Genomic DNA, 16,831 nt, shown 5'->3' with positions numbered 1-16,831 from the left:
TTATATACTTTTTCTTTTTTGGAAAGAGAGCAGAGCAGGAGGGACAGAGAGAGAGAGAATCTCAAGCAGGCTCCACGCTCAGCACAGAGCCCGAGGTGGGGCTCAATCTCACGACCCTGACATCATGACCTGAGCCGACATCAAGAGTCGCACCGACTGAGCCCCCCAGGCCCCCCCCTCAATTAATACTCTTAAAAATCATTTTTGCAAAAGTGTTGATGGATCTGATTGTAGGATTGTAGGAATGAGCGACATGTGCTACAACACGGATGAACCCGGGAAGCGTCATGCCACGTGCAGGAAGTCAGACACGGGAGACTGACGTGCCCTAGGATTCCGTCCGCGGGCAAAGTCCAGGAGAGGCAAATCCGTGGAGAAGGAAGAGCAGAGGAGCGGTTGCCAGGGGGCTGGGGGAGCTGAGAATGGGGGCTGACTGCTAGTGGGCACACGGTTTTATTTGGGGGCGATGAAAATGATCTGCAGCCAGTACAAGTGATGGTTGTATGACCGTGAATGTGCTAAATGCCACCAAACTGCTTGCTTTAAGATGGTGAGTTTTGGGGGCTCTTGGGGGGGGGGTGCAGTCGGTTAAGCATCTGACTCTTGGTTTCGGCTCAGGTCACGGTCTCGGGGTCCTAGGATTGAGCTCCCCCATCGCGGGCCCCCCCAAGCTCAGCTGGCAGGCTGCTGGAGACTCCCCTCCCCCTCTGTACCTCCCCTCTGCTCTCTCTCGCTCTCTCCCTCTCAAATACATAAATACATCTTTAAAAAGAGATGAAATGGTGAATTTTATGTGATGCGTATTTCCTACAAAATGTTTAAACGCAATTGATGGTAAAATCACTCTGCGCGTGGCCCTGTTTTCTTCACCTTGCAGGTGAGGCTGCTGAGGGCCAGAGAGGCGAGGAGCCTGTCCGAGGTCACACCGCCCTCCCAGCCCTTGGCCGTGAGCCATTGCCCGCTGTTGCAGGAAGTGTTCCTGGAAAGCAAGCCGGCCCTGGCTTCCTCGTAGAGATCAGAGGAGCCACAAGATCCCCAGGCCAGGGCAGAGGTCCCCACCCTGGACGCTGGTGACACTTCCCCTGGGAGGGCGGGGCTGGGACACCGAGATCTCAGCCCTGAACAGCGAGTCCTCTTGCTACCAGGTTCTCAGTAGGCTGGGAGGCTGGGGACAGCTTGTCCTGACTAGCTTCCTGTCACCTCCCCCACCCTCCCCGTTGCCTCCTGGCCTGTCTCTGGGGCTCCCAGCGGGACGGGGGCATGGACTTGGGACCCTTCTGAGCTCAAGGACCATCATAGCTCACAAGACACCTGCCCTCTTGGCTCTCCATGGAGACTTTTTTTTTTTCTTTTTCCATTTGATCCAAGTGGCTCATGGCCATGTGACAGAAGCATAGAGTAGAGGGGCACCTGGGAGGGGGGGTGGCAGTCGGTCAAGCATCTGAGTCTTGATTCTGACTCAGGTCACGGTCTCCGGGCCCTGGGATGGAGCCCTGCATCAGGTGAGCCTCCACGCTCCCCAGGGAGTCTGCTGGACACCCTCTCCCTCTCCCTCTCCCCTCAAATAAGGAAATCTTTTTTAAAAAGCATAAAATACCTAGAATCAGAATGGATACCCCACACCTGGAAATAGGCAGGTAACACCTCCTCCCTCCTTCCTTCCCTCCGTCCTTCCTCAACACGTATTGAGCCCCTGCTGTATGCTCAGTCCTGGAGACACGGGCCGACAAAGCCGAGTGTCTGCTGTTGTACCGTTTACACCGCGGAGGGACTTTCCGCGTGTGTGTGTGAGTGTGTGTGTGTGACGACAGGCGCCCGTGATGCAGAATACAAGCGGGGGTGTTTGTCGAACTTTCTCCGAGCTGTTCCGTGTGCTCTACGCGTACTCGCTCGGCCAATCCTCAGGACAGCCCCCGCGGAGTCGCTGCCCTGTGGCCCAGAGAGGGGGAGTGACTCGGCCACGGTCACACAGCACCAAGTGGCAGGGTGGGGACGCCGCAGCCTGAGATGAGGGTGGCAGGGCGCAGGCAGGGCCGCTTTGTCTGGCTCTGTGGGCCTGCACACCCCCGAGCGGACGTCAGTGGGGCCGGCGGGGCAGCTCCCTCCTGCCCTCCAACCCCTGCGCCCCGACTTCGCTCCCATGGCTGGGGGCGTCCGGCCAGGCCCATGCAGCCAGGGAGTCGCCCGGGGCCACCTCCCTAGGGCGAGAGTGGGGGCCACTCCCTCCCTGTGCCCCGGCTGCTTTCTCTTTCTGGCAGCATCTGTAGTCCTCGCCTCTGTCACCCACAGCTATTCTCGGCCTCCAGCCCCTTTCACTTTCTGCTCTCCTCTTCCTGCCTCCGTGGTTCCCCGACAGCCCCTGCTCCCCCTTGCCCGGCGTCCTCTCCACGCCCCCCCCTCCCACAGCTCAGCCCCGAGGCCACAGAGGCCAGAGGCAAGGCGTCGGGGGTCTGGGTTTGAGCCCTCGCCCCGGCCTTTCCTGGCTGCGTGGCCTTGGCCACTGTCTTCCCTCTGCGCCTCGCGTCCCCATCTGGAAAGTGGGGCGCTTGCTTGCATTTGCCTCGCGGGGCTGCGGGAGGATGGAGGTCCCTAGGAGCACCTCCCGGCGCCTCATCCTAGCAGGGGACCCGCACAGGTGTCCTTCTGTGCCCCCTAGACTGGGCCGCCAGGTCCTGGCGCCCCTCAGGCTGGGCTGCTGAGAATCCTACAGGCGTGGGGTCGGGGGGCAGCCGAGACAGCCCGGGGTTGGGCTCCAGCTCCACTGGGCAGTGGCCAAGTCACTACCCCCCTGGGCGCCTCAGTTTCCACACCCGTGAAGTGAGGCATCCAGACTGCAGATAAGCAGTCACAATGCAAAGTGGCAAAGGGGACAGTGGGAGCCCCAAGGGGCCCTTGACGCGACTGAGAAGCAGTCCTAGGGAAGCTCCTGGGAGAGGGGACACCTGAGTGGAGTTTCCGAGGACAGTGGAGGGCGAAAATGACCGGTGCAAAGGCCCGGGGGCAGGGGGCTGGGAGGAGGAAGAAGGAATGAGACTGGTCTCCAGGAGTGGATCTCACAGCCTGCTAAACCTCGGCCTGAGCCTGCTCCCCGGCAGCGGGGACTCCCCGGACAGGGGCTACGAGCTCCAGGTGCCAGGTGCCAGGTGCGGCTGCCTGAGGCAGAAGCCAGACCGTACCCATCTGCGAGTTTCTTGCACCCAGCGCAGGACCTACACGGAGTGGGCAGGGAGATGCAGTCAGCGAACACAGGACGCTTCCTGGTCCTCCAGGAGGCCTCGCCTCCGGTGCGCCGGCATCTGCCGCCCAGCCTCCCAGAACCAGCGGCTGCAAACAGGACGCATGTACTATTTATTGCTCACGAGTCCGTGGCTCTGCTGGGTGCTCCCCCTGGTCTGGGCAGGGCCAGGGTGACCGTGGCTGGAGCACCCAGCGGGGGCCGGGCTTGGGTTGGAGAGGACGGTCCCTCTCTGCTCCGTGTGGCCTCCCTCATCATCCAGCAGGCCACCTCTGGCTCGTTCCCCCAGCAGGTCAGAGCCAGAGGCCTCTGGAGGCCGAGGCAAGGAAGCAGCACAGTGGCACTTTGTCACCTCCGTTGCTTCCCATTGGCGAAAGCAGCCCAGGTTCTGAGGATGCGGGTATAGACTTCTTCATGAGAGGAAGGGCTGGGTCAGATCATCCAAGGCATGGACACGAGGCATGGAGGATTGGGGCCCGCTTGTTCCATGGATGGGACACACGTTCCCAGGTTTATTTCATGTCACTTAAGGACGTTCCAGCCCCAGGTCAGGTTCTGCTTCAGCAAAGGGGCAGGTGACCCAGTTGCATCCAATGAGATGGGAGGAAAGCCTGCTGGGGCTCCCTTTGCTCCTCGGGTGGGGGGGGTGCCCGGGGAGAGGTGGCTTTTGCTTTACTTCCAGACGTGACACCTGGAAGTGCATCCGCTGTCCGGGGACCATCCACAGACCATCCTCAGGATGAGACCAGCACCGGGCGTCAGAGCAGAGACATGGAAGGGACCCGGGACTGTGGTGCCGGGTGCGGCTGCTGGATCGGCCTGTCCAGAAACCTGCCCCCACCTCTGGACTTTCCGCTGAAGAAGATATTACATCTCCAGCTGCCTTTTTTTTTTTTAAAGATTTTATTTATTTATTTATTTGAGGGAGAGAGAGGGTCACCTGGGTGGCTCAGTGGTTGAGCACCTGCCTTTGGCTCAAGTCGTGATCCTGGGGTCCTGGGATCGAGTCCCGCATTGGGCTCCCTGCATGGAGCCTGCTTCTCCTTCTGTCTGTGTCTCCGCCTCTCCCTTCAATAAATAAAAATTTTTTTAAATAAGAGAGAGAGACAGAGAGAGAGCCTGAGTGGGGAGGGGCAGAGGGAGAGGGAGAAAGAATCCAAAGCTGACTCCTCATTGAGCGGAGAGCCTGATGCGGGGCTCGACCCCACGACAGTGAGATCACGACCTGAGCCGAGACCAAGAGTCAGACGCTTCACCGACTGACCCCCAGGTGCCCCTACATCTCCAGCTTATTTAAGCCACTTGACACCAGGCTGCTGCATGGACCAAAGGCATCCTCCACGACGCCCCGCGACCTCTTCCCTTCTCTGTGAGCGTCCTCTGCCTGCACAGGCCATTCAGAGCTCGGGGGCTCCAGGCTTTTCTCTGTCCCGGGTACAGCCTTCGAGCTTCCACCTTCCGTGTCACGCTGGGACCACCCTTGCCCCCTGAACCCAAGACTCGGCCCCAATGGTTGAGCCAGCAGCCGCCAGTCTGGGCCCAGAAGCCCTGGGCTCTGGTGAGTTGGACGCTGCCCCTTCTCACTGTGCAGCACCAGGCGAGTCCCCCGACCTCTCTGAGCCTTGGATTCCACAAGTGAAGAAACCTACCTTCTGCAACGGTTCATGCTCAATGGGAGCAAGTCAAAAATATTTTTTTTAAATATTTTATTTATTTATTTATGAGAGACACAAAGAGAGAGGCAGAGCCACAGGCAGAGGGAGAAGCAGGCTCCATGCGGGGAGCCCGACACGGGACTCGATCCCGGGTCTCCAGGATCAGGCCCTGGGCTGAAGGCAGCGCTAAACCGCTGAGCCACCCGGGCTGCCCAAGTCAAAAATATTTTAAAAGCTCTGTCAAGCAAGGAAAAGTTTCATCCCTGTAGTTTTTTTCATCATTTCCAATCTGCTTCCTAGGACCAAAACAATAATAATAACAATGGTCATAGTGAGAGCCAGAGAGAGAGGTTGCCTGGGTGCCTCATGGTTGTGTGTCTGCCTTCGGCTCAGGGCATGATCTTGGGGTCCCAGGATCGAGTCCCACGTCGGGCCCCCTGCAGGGAGCCTGCTTCTCCCTCTGCCTGTGTCTCTGTCTCTCTCTCTCTCATGAATAAATAAGTAGTCTTTAAAAAAAATAAAGCCAAACTCCTTTCAAGGACCCACAAATCTCTACCTGGTCTAATACCACCCCCTACCTCTCTGGCTTCATCTCCTCTCCACCCCCTTACTCACACTGTGCCAGACACACGTGCCTGTTTCCTTGAACATGCTGCCTCAGGGCCTTTGCACCTGCTTTGGTGCTGCCTGGAATGCTCCTACCACACCCAGACGCATGGCTCGCTCACCTCTTTTAGCTCCCTACGTCTCAGAAAGGCTTCCCCTCACCACAAAATAATATAGCAACCCATACCTGGCACTTCCTAGCCTCCCCCCACCCCGCCACTGCCTTTGTGTTACTCCATTGTGCTCAGACGCATCCGACATCCTCCTGAACACGGTTAATAGTTATGGTCTGTGTCTCCTGCTAGACTGTAAGATCCTTGAGGGGAGGAGACTTGGCCTGTTTTTGTCACAGCTAAGAACTCAGAGCCAGGAAGAATGCCTGGCACACAGTAGATGCTCAATAAATGTTTGCTGAGAGAACGAGCGCATACATGCTCCTGTGAGGTAAATGCCAGCGTTCCTCTCATTTCCCGGCTGGGATATGGGAGCTCAGGGCAGGATGCTTGCTCCCCTCACATGCCGGGAGCCGTGATGGGACTCTAACTCGAAGCTGGCAGATTCCGGGCCTTGAACTTCAGGCCCAGGACTTCCATCCCCGCAGCCGCCTCAGGCCGTCCCCTGTCCTGTCATCATGTCTCTGCTCCTGCGTCTGCCAGATGGGGCCGGTCCTGGCACCTCTGCAAAGTCTCGTGTGTCCTCTGCTGGTGGCACGTGACGGGGAAGCTGCAGAGACTTGGAGCAGAGCCATGGGACGCCAGGGGTCACCCAAGTGGACAACTGCCTTCTGCAGCAGCAAGCAGATGGTGGCAGGAAGCCCAGGGCACTGCATGGCCCAGGACAGCACGGCACTGCTCGCCGCTCAGGGGCCAACCGTCCCACATCAATTCGGGCTCCAGACCCTCCCTGAGCCCCTGCTCCGGGCCCCTCGTGCTGGAGCCTGAGATCCCAGGGGCGATTCGGACTGGCTCTCAGGGCGGGAGCCCGGGGACAGAGGTGTGCTGGGTCCTCCCAGGGTGATCATTTTTATTCCTCTCTGATCCCACCGCTGGAAGGTGTCTCCCCATCTCTGCTTCCGAGCTCATCCTGGGTTTTAGCAAAACCCTGTCCCCCATGGTGGTTGTGGGACTGAGGCCCCCATTTCCCTGCAGCAGATCTGCCGGGGAGGAGGGGCTGCTCGCAGCTCTAGAGTGACCCACGCTCCCTCCCCATGTGGTCCCTCTCCACCCTCTCCACTCCAGCAACAGCTCCGGAACCTTCCTCGGGCTTCCAACCTCTGACCTCCTCTCTCCTGGCACCTGGGTTCTTGTGATCACGTCAGGCCCGCTGGATAATCCCCCGTCTGTAGAGTCAGCTGCACCCTATAGCGCCCTAATCACAGGGGCGGAGTCTGTCCCATGCGTGTCCTGGGGATGAGGCAGGGTGGTGGGAGACGACAGCGCTGTCTTAGGATTTTTCCTGACGCAATGCTAAGGGCTGGGGTCATTTGTCCTGCAGAAATCAGATTCGGATGCCATGAATGCCATGGCGAGGAGCCCTTCTGTGTGAGCGCCTTTCTTGCCACCGTGGTCTCTGTTCCCCCTGTAACTCCGAGGAGCCTGATGTGACAGCTGGGGGAATAATCCTCTCATTTTCTTGTCTCACGTCTCCTGTAGTGTCGATCTCCTTGCCTTTCTGGGGACATTTCTGGACGCTTCTGCTCCAGAAGACGGTCCCGACTCCTAGCATTGTGCATCCTCTAGGGAATCCTTCTCGGCAGGCCAGGTTGGGTCTCTTTCATTTGACGAGGCTGCCTCGAGGGTCCGAGGGTCCGGGGATCCTTGGCTGTGAGTTCACCAGGAAGCACTGGACACTGAGAACAGGTTGTGGATGCTCCGTGCCTGTGGGCGGGGCGTGTGGACAGGTGAGTCTCAGGCAGGACACTCCGCTGTGGGGCCCCAGAGCCAGCGTGCAGAGTGTCTTCTCCAGGGCAGGAGAGGACCCCACTCCCCACCCCCCACCCCTGCCCACCTGAGCCTCCTGCAGGGGTGGAGAGGGGTGGGGAGCAGGGCTGGAAGCTTCCAAGGACCAAGCTCCTGCCTATGGGCTTTCCCTTCGCCCCTGCGTCAGGCCTGACCCCGCCCTCAGTTCAGCCTGTCATCCTCAAGTTCAAGTCCTCCTGCACAGTTTATTTAGAGGCTCTGCTTATTAAGGGTGTGGAGTGACAGGCTGCAAACTAGGAGGGCTAAGGGCCCTCCTGGATCATCCCTCGGCACCTCCACGATGCCAGGTGGTGGGGGCCCTAAAACTTAACGGGATGTGCTCTGCTGTCAAGAGTGAAGACTTACTAATTTCCCGGGGCCTCCTACGGGCTAGGCGGTGAATCTAGATCGACCCTGAAGGTCAAGGGCTGGGGTGGAGAAGCCCTGCTCTGGAATGATGAGAGACACCCTACTGCCTTCATGGGCACGGAGCAGGGAGTTTCTGCATTCCTCCTCGGCGCCTGCTGTGCGCTTTCACGCTTTCACAGCGACCCTATGGCCTAGGGATCCTCAGCCCATTTGCTGGATGGAGAATTGAGGCTGAACCAGCCACAGGAGGATGTGGGGGGTGGGAGGGGGAGAGGCCAGCCGGGGGTAGGGGGTTGGAGACAATGCACCTGCGCTTGGCCCAGGCCAGGTGTGTGTGTTGCTGGACCCCACCCCCACCCCGGCAGGTCCCGCCTTCCTGCCCACCCCCCTCCTCTTCCCTCCACCCCTGGGGGAGAGCTGAGGGTGGCAACAGCTGCCAGGGTGCGAGCCAGCCCGGACCTGTGGCCCTGCCTGACGTTGGTCCCCACCAAGCCATGTGACGCGACCAGGCCACAAGAAAGAGGTTTCAACAAGCGTTATCGGTTCCTGGAACTCCGACTCGGCGGCTTCCCCGAAGAAGCCCGGCTGTGTACGACGGGCCCGGCTACCCCTTTCCTCCTCCGCTGTGCCCGCAGCCGCACCCCCTCCCTGTCTCAGTCTGACTACCTGGAAACACCCCCCCTCACTGCACCCCTCCACTCGGGGGGCCCGTGCCCCTCCAGCTGGGCCCGCAGCGCAGCGACATCCCTGGGAGCAGCAAGATGCTCGGGCTGGGCCGGCCCAGCTGGGACCCCCGGGTGCCGAGGAACCCACCCCCTCATCCTTGCCCCTGACCCCCTGACCCCGGCTACTGGCAGCCAGGCTGGGCACAGGTTCGCCTCGGTGTTCCTGGCGGTAAATGGACACAAACCTCACCCCCCCTCCATCACCCCGTTTCATCTGTCCACCAGACCGGGGCCACTCAGCAGGCAGGCACCCCATTTCGGGTTTTGTCTTGCTGGTTTGGGTCTTGGAAATCCAGAGCAGGGAGTGGGGCGGGGGGGATCCCATTTTGGCTGGGGCGAGGAGGTCGGTCAGAACCCCGGGGGGTCATGGATGTGTTATCTCTGGGTGGCTGTGATGACTCTGGAATAAATGACTTCCTCGGTTCACAGAAACACCCCCCCCCCCCCCGCCCTGCTATAAATATAGACCTGCCGCAGTGGGGCGGGGTGGTGGGTGCCTGGGTAGCCAGAATGAGAAGGTGGGTGAGGAGGAGGAGCCAAGGACAAACCTGAATCCTCTAAACAGGCGGGAGGGAGACTCCAGGCCCTTGGGGGGGGGGGGGAGGGGGAGGGTTGACTTAACTGCCAAATGAAGATGCTCTTAGGTTGAACCAGATGAAATTGCCAGAAGTCTAGTCTCTTGAGCTGCAAGAACAGTGATTTCATGTGATTCAGCCTAACGGGCTCTACCCGGAGAGATTATTTCAGGGATCGAACGAGATGCACGGCGCCCCCATTTAATAAATGCTAAATAGGGGCACCTGGGTGGCTCAGTCGGGGAGACGTCTGACTCTTGATTTTGGCTCAGGTCATGATCTCAGGATTGTGAGATCGGGCCCCACGTTGGGCGTGGAGTCGGCTTGGGATCCTCCCTCTCTGTCCCTCCCTCCCCCACCCCCCAAACACACATACACATAAATAAAGAAAAAGAAAAAAAAATAAATGCTGAGGTTATATTACAGTTCCTACTTCGTATCTCCCCGCTGATGATATACCGCCAGTGATGATCACGGGCACACACGTCACCAATGCTTTCACCCATTTTTTTTTCTCTTTCAAACCCGGTAGCAACTTCCATTTATTGAGCACGTGGCACGAACCCGGGATGGGTGTAAGCACTCTTCATTGTCACCCACACCCAGTGCCACCGGGATTCCTGAGCACGCGCCACGTGCAGGCACGAGGGGAGGGCGCACGGTTTGCGCACACTTGGCCCAGGCTGGACCGCGCTCATGGTTTATCTTGGGCTTGGACTCATCTCTTGTGAGGGCTGGAGGTCAGCCTCTACTGGGGCAGCTGGTTCTTTTCACCCCATTGTAGGACTTCGCATCCGTGTTCTCAATTTCTCCTCAGCACCTGCTTAACATCTTAATCTAGGACTTGTCTGGGCTTCCGACTGTTGCCCGATGGGTTCACCGTCCTTGCAATAAGACAGTTGTCTGGATTCTCTTTTTTTTTTTTTTTTTAAGATTTAGTTATTTATTTATTTATGAAAGACACACAGAGAGAGGCAGAGACACAGGCAGAGGGAGAAGCAGGCTCCATGCAGGGAGCCCGATGTGGGACTCGATCCCGGGACCCCCAGGATCATGATCTGAGCTGAAGGCAGATGCTCAACCGCTGAGCCACCCGGGGCGTCCCAGATTTTTAGGAAGGAATCCAGGAAGATGGAGAGAAGGACATAGCCGGGGTGGAGTTCTGCGGCTCGCCACTCCACTCCAGACCCGCCAGCCAGTTGGCATGTGTGTGCCTCACTGTGTGTGTATGTGTAGTTAAGTTTACAAAGTCAGGGACCCAGCCTGGATGTGGACGCTCGGGTCTGGATTCAGAACCCCACCGTCGTCTAATTTTGGCTTTGCCGTGTGTTAGCTGTGTGACCCTGGGGCGAGTCATTGCACTTTCCTGGGGCCTCAGCATCCTCATCTGCGAAATGGGCATGATAACAGCCCTGCCCCTCTAGGGTGGTGAGAAGGACGAACTGAGGCGACGTGTGGGACGCTGTCAGCAGTGCCCGGCATCAGCAGCAGCCACGTACGTGGTGCGTACCCAAGTGTGAGAATGAGCCAGAGACACAGAACGTCTCCGCCTCGGATGGATCCCGGGGGGCTGGGCAGCGGTGTGCCCCCAGGAGGAGGAATTTGACTGGGGCAGGGGTGAGATAAGACTGTCCCTCAGGGACCGGAGCACTTGTGTGTCACCTCTGAGGACCCCTTGGAGGATCACCAGCCTCCCCGCCTCTTGCGACAAAGCTTGGGGAGTCTCTGCTGAGCCTACTTTGGTGGCTGCCCACCAGCGCCCCTCCTGGCGTCTCCCCACCACAGGAACTTCCCCTCTCTGAACAGCAGCTTTCTCATCCTCGAAAAAGGAAAAAAAAAATCTCAGTGGACAGCGGAGAGCATCCGATGAAATGTGCCTCCGAGGTCAATCCTGGGCCCCCCTCCCGCCCCGCTCCCTGCGGCCTCACGTTCAAATGGGCACAGTCCTCCTGACCTTGTCAGCCGGGGACCTGGAGCTCGGCACCTGAGATGCTAAGTGGAAAAAGTGGTTTCCAATATGGGTCATAAAGAACGTTGTCCCTTTTTAAAAACTTTTTTAAAGGAAAAAAAAAACATATGTAATCTGTAGCGATCAGAAGAAAAATATACACCCAAGGCACTTAATACATGCATGATTGGTAGATTCCTTTACAAATTTAAAAACAAACATGGAAGTTAGGAAAGAACGTGGATTGGTGTGGGATGTTGTAGTGGGGGAGGCAGTGCGTGGGGTGGGAGCAGTGGGTATATGGAAACTCTGTGCTTTCCACTCAATTTCAATGTGAACCTAAAACTGCTCTAAAAATAGTCTGTTCAAAAAAAAATGGGAAGGAACTTTTTTTTTTTTTAAACGTGGAATTTTTTTCCCCAAAGTTAAAAAAAAAAAGTCGGTTATTAACAAAACCCGTGGACCCTGGGGATGTGGAAGTGTCTGCAACCCACCTTTCCTGGAGGGCAGACACCAGGGAGAGCGGGGATCACCATGGGCCCCAGATCCTGCCAAAACTAGTCCTCGCTCTTCCAGGCCAGAGGGTTGTTTTGACTCTTAGCGTTGCAAGTGACAGCAACATAACTGTCATAAGTGACAAGGATAAGCCAAAAAAGGAAACCTGTGGTTTGTGTAACAGGTAAGTCTGGAGGTGGAGATCAGGTATGGCTGGATCCAGGGCTCACACAGGGCATCAGGGCTCCGGCTCCTGCTCCGTCTCTTCATCTCTGTTGACATAATGGGACACAACCACTGTCAGGGGTGGGAAGGCGTGGGAGTGGGGGCCCAGGTTAGAAGGAAAGGGTTCCTATTTGTTCCAGCCCAAAAGTTCCAGAAGGGTCTCTGATTGATCCAGCTTAGGTCGTGTGCTTACCAACTGAGGTATGGGGTGCTCTGATTAGCCAGGTCTGGTCCACATCCACCTGCGGCCAGTGCTGGGACGGAAAGCCCCTCCGGGACCATCGAGAACCAGCAGGGTAGTTCCCTGAGAGCAAAGCTCTGGCTCACAATGCGCTGAGTGTGGACCCTACTTTCCAGCCACCAAGATTTTTTTCCATGCTGTCCCGTCCACCCTCCTTAGAATGTGGGGACAGAGACTGTCAGCTCAGGTCTGTTTTCTGTAAGGTACCCGATGCCTCACGGAGAAGAAGGAGGGGGCCCTTTGAGGCCCCGCAGACCTGGGCCTGAATCCTGACTCTGACTCCGCAGTAGGCTGTGTGACCCAGGCAGGCCACTTTAAGGTGTGGAGGGTTTAAGCGGGGTGTGTGGGAGCCTGGGGCCAGGGGCAGAGGGTGTGCTCCCAGACAGACATGGTGAGGATCCGGGTACCCCTTGAGTCTGGCTCAGGAGAGAGGCTGGGCACACGCAGACTGCTTCTGGATCTCCACTCCAGCTGGGAGTCCTGGCCAGATCAAACCACCATACTTCTTTGAGGTCGTAGTTTCTCCCCCTGCAAAAGATGGAGAGACGTGTGTACTTTGGGGGCAGTTATATGTTTTGTGGGGAATAACACAGGTCACTTTGACTATTCTGTTCCCTATGCCTCAGATGCCCTTCCCCACAAAGGCTGCCCAGGTGAACCCCTTCCCACTGGCTCTTGAAGCGGCTGACAGCGGCCCCTCCAGGGAGCCTCCCCTGATTGCACATCTCCCAACCTCCTCCCCACGATTCCAGGGACCCCATGACTTACTGGTCTCCGGGTGCCCTCCACCAACCCTGCAGCCACCTACCTGTTGGCACCCGACTCCGGGGACAGTGAACCCCTCCCTAAGCCCTCCTCCTAACTCTGGGCCACACAGATTCACCTGCTTCCCCCACACCTAGCACTCTGGAGGCGCGAATAAAGGTTTGTGGGCTGAGCGCATGACCCCCACGCTCCCTGGGGGGGGCCCCCCTCCCCGGCACAGGCCTCCAGCCCTGTTGCCGAGGTTAGTGTGGCACTCACCAGGGTGAGGGGGCTCTTCGGTGAGAGATGAAGTCCAGGCGGCAGCTGGAAGCCCAGGCAGCTGATTTCTAAGAAACCAGCAGAGGAACAGGAAGGCTGGGGCAAAGCTCAGGATGGCTTTTACTTTCAGTTCTCTTCTCGGGCTGGAGTACAGAAGGTGCTGAGGTTCCTGGTTGGGAGGGGAGGGTGTGGCAAGCTGGGCTTGCCTGGCCGAGGGTCAAGGACGCAGCCACCGCCACTAGACCAGGCCTGCAGCCCAGAGAGGTCCCCCACGGGGCCGGCCACACAGCCACGAGCCCGGGAGCAGGGGCTGCGCACCTGAGGGCCTGCCACCAGGCTCGGCCACCGACGCCTTCCCCTCGTTTGTTTGCCCTTTATATTATGTGTTTATTTTTCAAAGATTTTATTTATTTATTCATGAGAGACAGAGGCAGAGACACAGGCAGAGGGAGAAGCAGGCTCCCTGGGAGGAACCCCATGTGGGACTCGATCCTGGAACCCCAGGATCCAGGATCATGCCCTGAGCTGAAGGCAGATGCTCAATCGCTGAGCCCCCCGGGCGTCCCTGCCCTTTATTTTATACATGCCTTGGATTATTCATTCTTTCACCGGCTCATTCACTCATTCGTCCGTCCACGGGAGGGTCCTTTCTTTTATTCTTAGGGCCTTTCTGTTCCCTTTCCTTCTTCATCCTCTCATCCTTCCTCTCCCTGCCCCCTCGCACCTCTCCCCTCCCCTTTGTGGCTCCGAGTCTGTCTCCATCCCTTCGCTCCTCTCTCTAGCCCCTCCCCTGCCCCTGCCCCTGCCCCCGCCCCCAGCTCTGGCTCCTCCCCCTTCCCTAGCCCCGCCCCATCTCTTGACCCCGCCCCCTTATGGCCCCGCCCCGTCTCTGTCTCTCATTTTCCTTTCATTTATTTGTCCTGCATTCCTCAAATTCCACCATCCACCTAAGATAATGCTTATCACAGTTCCTTTTTTGCTCTTTTTAAAGATTTTATTTATTTATTCATGAGAGACACACAGAGAGGCAGAGACACAGGCAGAGGGAGAAGCAGGCTCCATGCAGGGAGCCCAATGTGGGACTCGATCCCGGATCTCCAGGATCAGGTCCTGGGGTGAAGGCAGACAGATGCTCAACCACTGAGCCATCCAGGCGCCCTGGTTACCACGTTTTCTAAACAAACGCCCCTCACCTGACTTTTTGAAAATCTAAATACCTCCTTTAGTGTTGTCTCAGGTGATGATAGTCATAGCATCTCGTGTTTGATGTGATACTTTTTTCCCTGATGCACATTGAAATAAACACGTGGGAGAATTTTTGCCAGTCCTGTGCCCAACAAATCCTGTGGGGTCAGGGGCGCCCAGGTGGCACACCCGCACCTAGAGCACCCTTCACCTGCACGCCCTGGTATACCCATCTCTCCCCATTGCTCCTCCGTTTATCCTGCCATATGTGCTCACCATGGGACTGTTGTTCCATTTCCAGAGACCTTTGTACTAGGCAAGCTTCTAAACGCTTTACAGACTGCATTTACTCCCCTAACAGTCCTGAGAGATAGCAACGATAATAATGGGGACACCAAGGCACAGAGAGGCTAGGTAACTTGCTTGTATCACGCACCTAACAAGTACCCTGCCTTCCTGGCACTCACAGTCTAGGAGACAGAGCAAACCTGTCGGCTTCTTCTAGGTGTAGACTTTAACGGAGGCTGTGGCGGCCCAGCAGCACCAAGGAGGAATTCCTCCTGGGGAAAGTGAGGACTGAGCTGGGCTTTGAAGGTCGAGTAGCAGTTTGCCAAGTGAAAAGGAAGCAAGAGAAACATCAGAGGCTTCACAGGTTGGTCAACAGCCCTAAGAAATGATGAGAAATCGGGGATGACAGAAGCAGATGGGGAATGTGAGAGCATGATGTAGCCCTGGAAATGTACCTTGGGACCAGGTGGTCAGGGACCTCAAGTCCCATGGGAAAGGGGTCATATTTCAGTATCTAGCAATTGGGTTGCTCCGGCATCATCCTACTCGGTTCACATGCTGCCTCCACTACTTTTACCATCTGTGAGGTGTAGATGAGGAGCCTAACCTCTCTTGGCCTCAGTTGCCTCATCTGTAAAATGAGACAGTAATGTTCCCTGCCTAGAAGGTGCTAGATAAGGGGACGCTGCGGGGACACGTGACCAGGGGTGTGAGGTCATCAAACCTGCATCAGAGGCCATCGCGCCCGGCTCCTCCCTAGCGCCTGTGGGGGGGGGCCGGGGCCCACAAGTGTGACCTCAGCTTCCCCCATCCCGAATCCAGGAAAGGGGAAGCCGGCTGGAGGGCTCAAGGGTCCCTTCTCCGCCCTGCCCCCACACCCGTGCCCACCTGGCTGGGGGAGCCCAACAGGCCCCCCTCCTGGCTGGACCTGAGGTAGTTTCACTTTGACTCGCCTTCCAGGAACTGCGGCCCTTCCTGTCACCAGGCTAGCACAAAGGACAGAGATGAGACAGATGGCATCGAGGAGCCCAGGCTGGGCATGCTGGGGTTTCGCTTTCAGTGTCCTCTGACACGGGGCCCGGCCTGCCCTGCCGGCTCTCGCCTCTAATTGATCTCATGCTCTGCGCTTAGTGGTTTCTGATCATTCCTTTCATCCCTCAGGACCCTTTGAGATCCAGATGGTTACCCCATTTCACTAAGACTCAGAACCACTGAAAGCACTGCTTGCTAGGGCCACACCGCTGGCGGCCAAGCTGGACAGTTGCTTCCCTGGTGTGGGACAGGTGTCCCCGAGGGTCTCTGGATGATGCTGTCCGGTGAGATGCAGGAACATTTTTACAAAATACGGAGCCTTCCCCCACCCCCACCCCCCACCCCCGCCATGAAACAGCAAGTTCCTCTTTGCATCCATCCTTCGGGATCTTTCAGCTGAAGTCCACAAGGTCTGAGATGGGTGCTGTTGTGCCTTATACACCGCATACACCGCCCTGGCACTTGGCACTCCCTGCCTCCTGCCTCCCAACCAAACGCGGAGCCGACCTCTCAGGGCAGCGTGGGACACCAAGATCCAGTTGGAATGTAAGCGCTGTTGGGATTGCACTACTACATTTTTTTCGGGATTACCTCTTGCTGACTTTCCGTTTGTGGGTGGTAATGATACACTTCCCTTTAAATAAAACTCATGGAGGAAACCAAGTGACTGAATTTGAAGGAGATAATAATCAAATAACAGACCAGCTGGCACCTGGATGGTACAAGTGGAGCTCGGCCATCTCCGCCCTGAAGCTTCACAGGAGGAAGGGGTTGTAAACTCGGGTTTCCCCGCGTTAGGATGCCCTGGCCTCCGCTACCTGCCTGCTGTGTGACCCTGGGTGCTCTATTTAACCTCTCTGTGCTCAATGGCCTCATCTGCAAAAGGAGGATGATAATAATTACACCTGTTTCCTGGGTGGGGGGGCAGTTGTCCAATGATGATTAAATGAGATATTATGCAGGGATTACAGACAGCGATGCCTAGCGTCCAGTGAGCATTTGATGTGGGGTGAGCTGGGAGCCGCTGCTGTTCTTCATACATGGCAAGTTGAGAATAAAGCCAGGTTTGCCTAACCTAATGCCTATGCTGATTGGAATATGCCCGGGGAGTCTGTGTGATGCAAAATAACACGGAATTCTTGTCATCTGATAAAAATCACCATATTTGGGTGGTGATCCATTTCTTTTCCACTTATCTTGAGTCATGGATCCTCATGACCCTGTGAAGCAGAGCAGAGCGGGTCTAATTTTCATCGTATGGATGAGGCGGC

The 16,831-nt window shown here is 57.1% G+C and overlaps 1 long non-coding RNA gene across 1 annotated transcript; it reads right to left on the bottom strand.

The window, feature by feature from the left end:
- Positions 1-11,240: 11,240 nt before the first annotated feature.
- Positions 11,241-13,819, bottom strand: LOC102152339. The gene is made up of 3 exons (XR_005360378.1): positions 13,056-13,819; positions 11,985-12,560; positions 11,241-11,838 (listed from the first exon to the last, which is right to left on the bottom strand). It is a non-coding gene; the product is annotated as an uncharacterized LOC102152339 (long non-coding RNA).
- Between the last annotated feature and the right edge of the window lie 3,012 nt (positions 13,820-16,831).

Source organism: Canis lupus, chromosome 6 (genome assembly GCF_011100685.1).
Source record: "Canis lupus familiaris isolate Mischka breed German Shepherd chromosome 6, alternate assembly UU_Cfam_GSD_1.0, whole genome shotgun sequence".
NCBI lineage: Eukaryota > Metazoa > Chordata > Mammalia > Carnivora > Canidae > Canis > Canis lupus.
The sequence above is the reverse complement of the archived record's forward strand: the minus strand, read 5'-3'. Positions and strand labels throughout refer to the sequence as shown.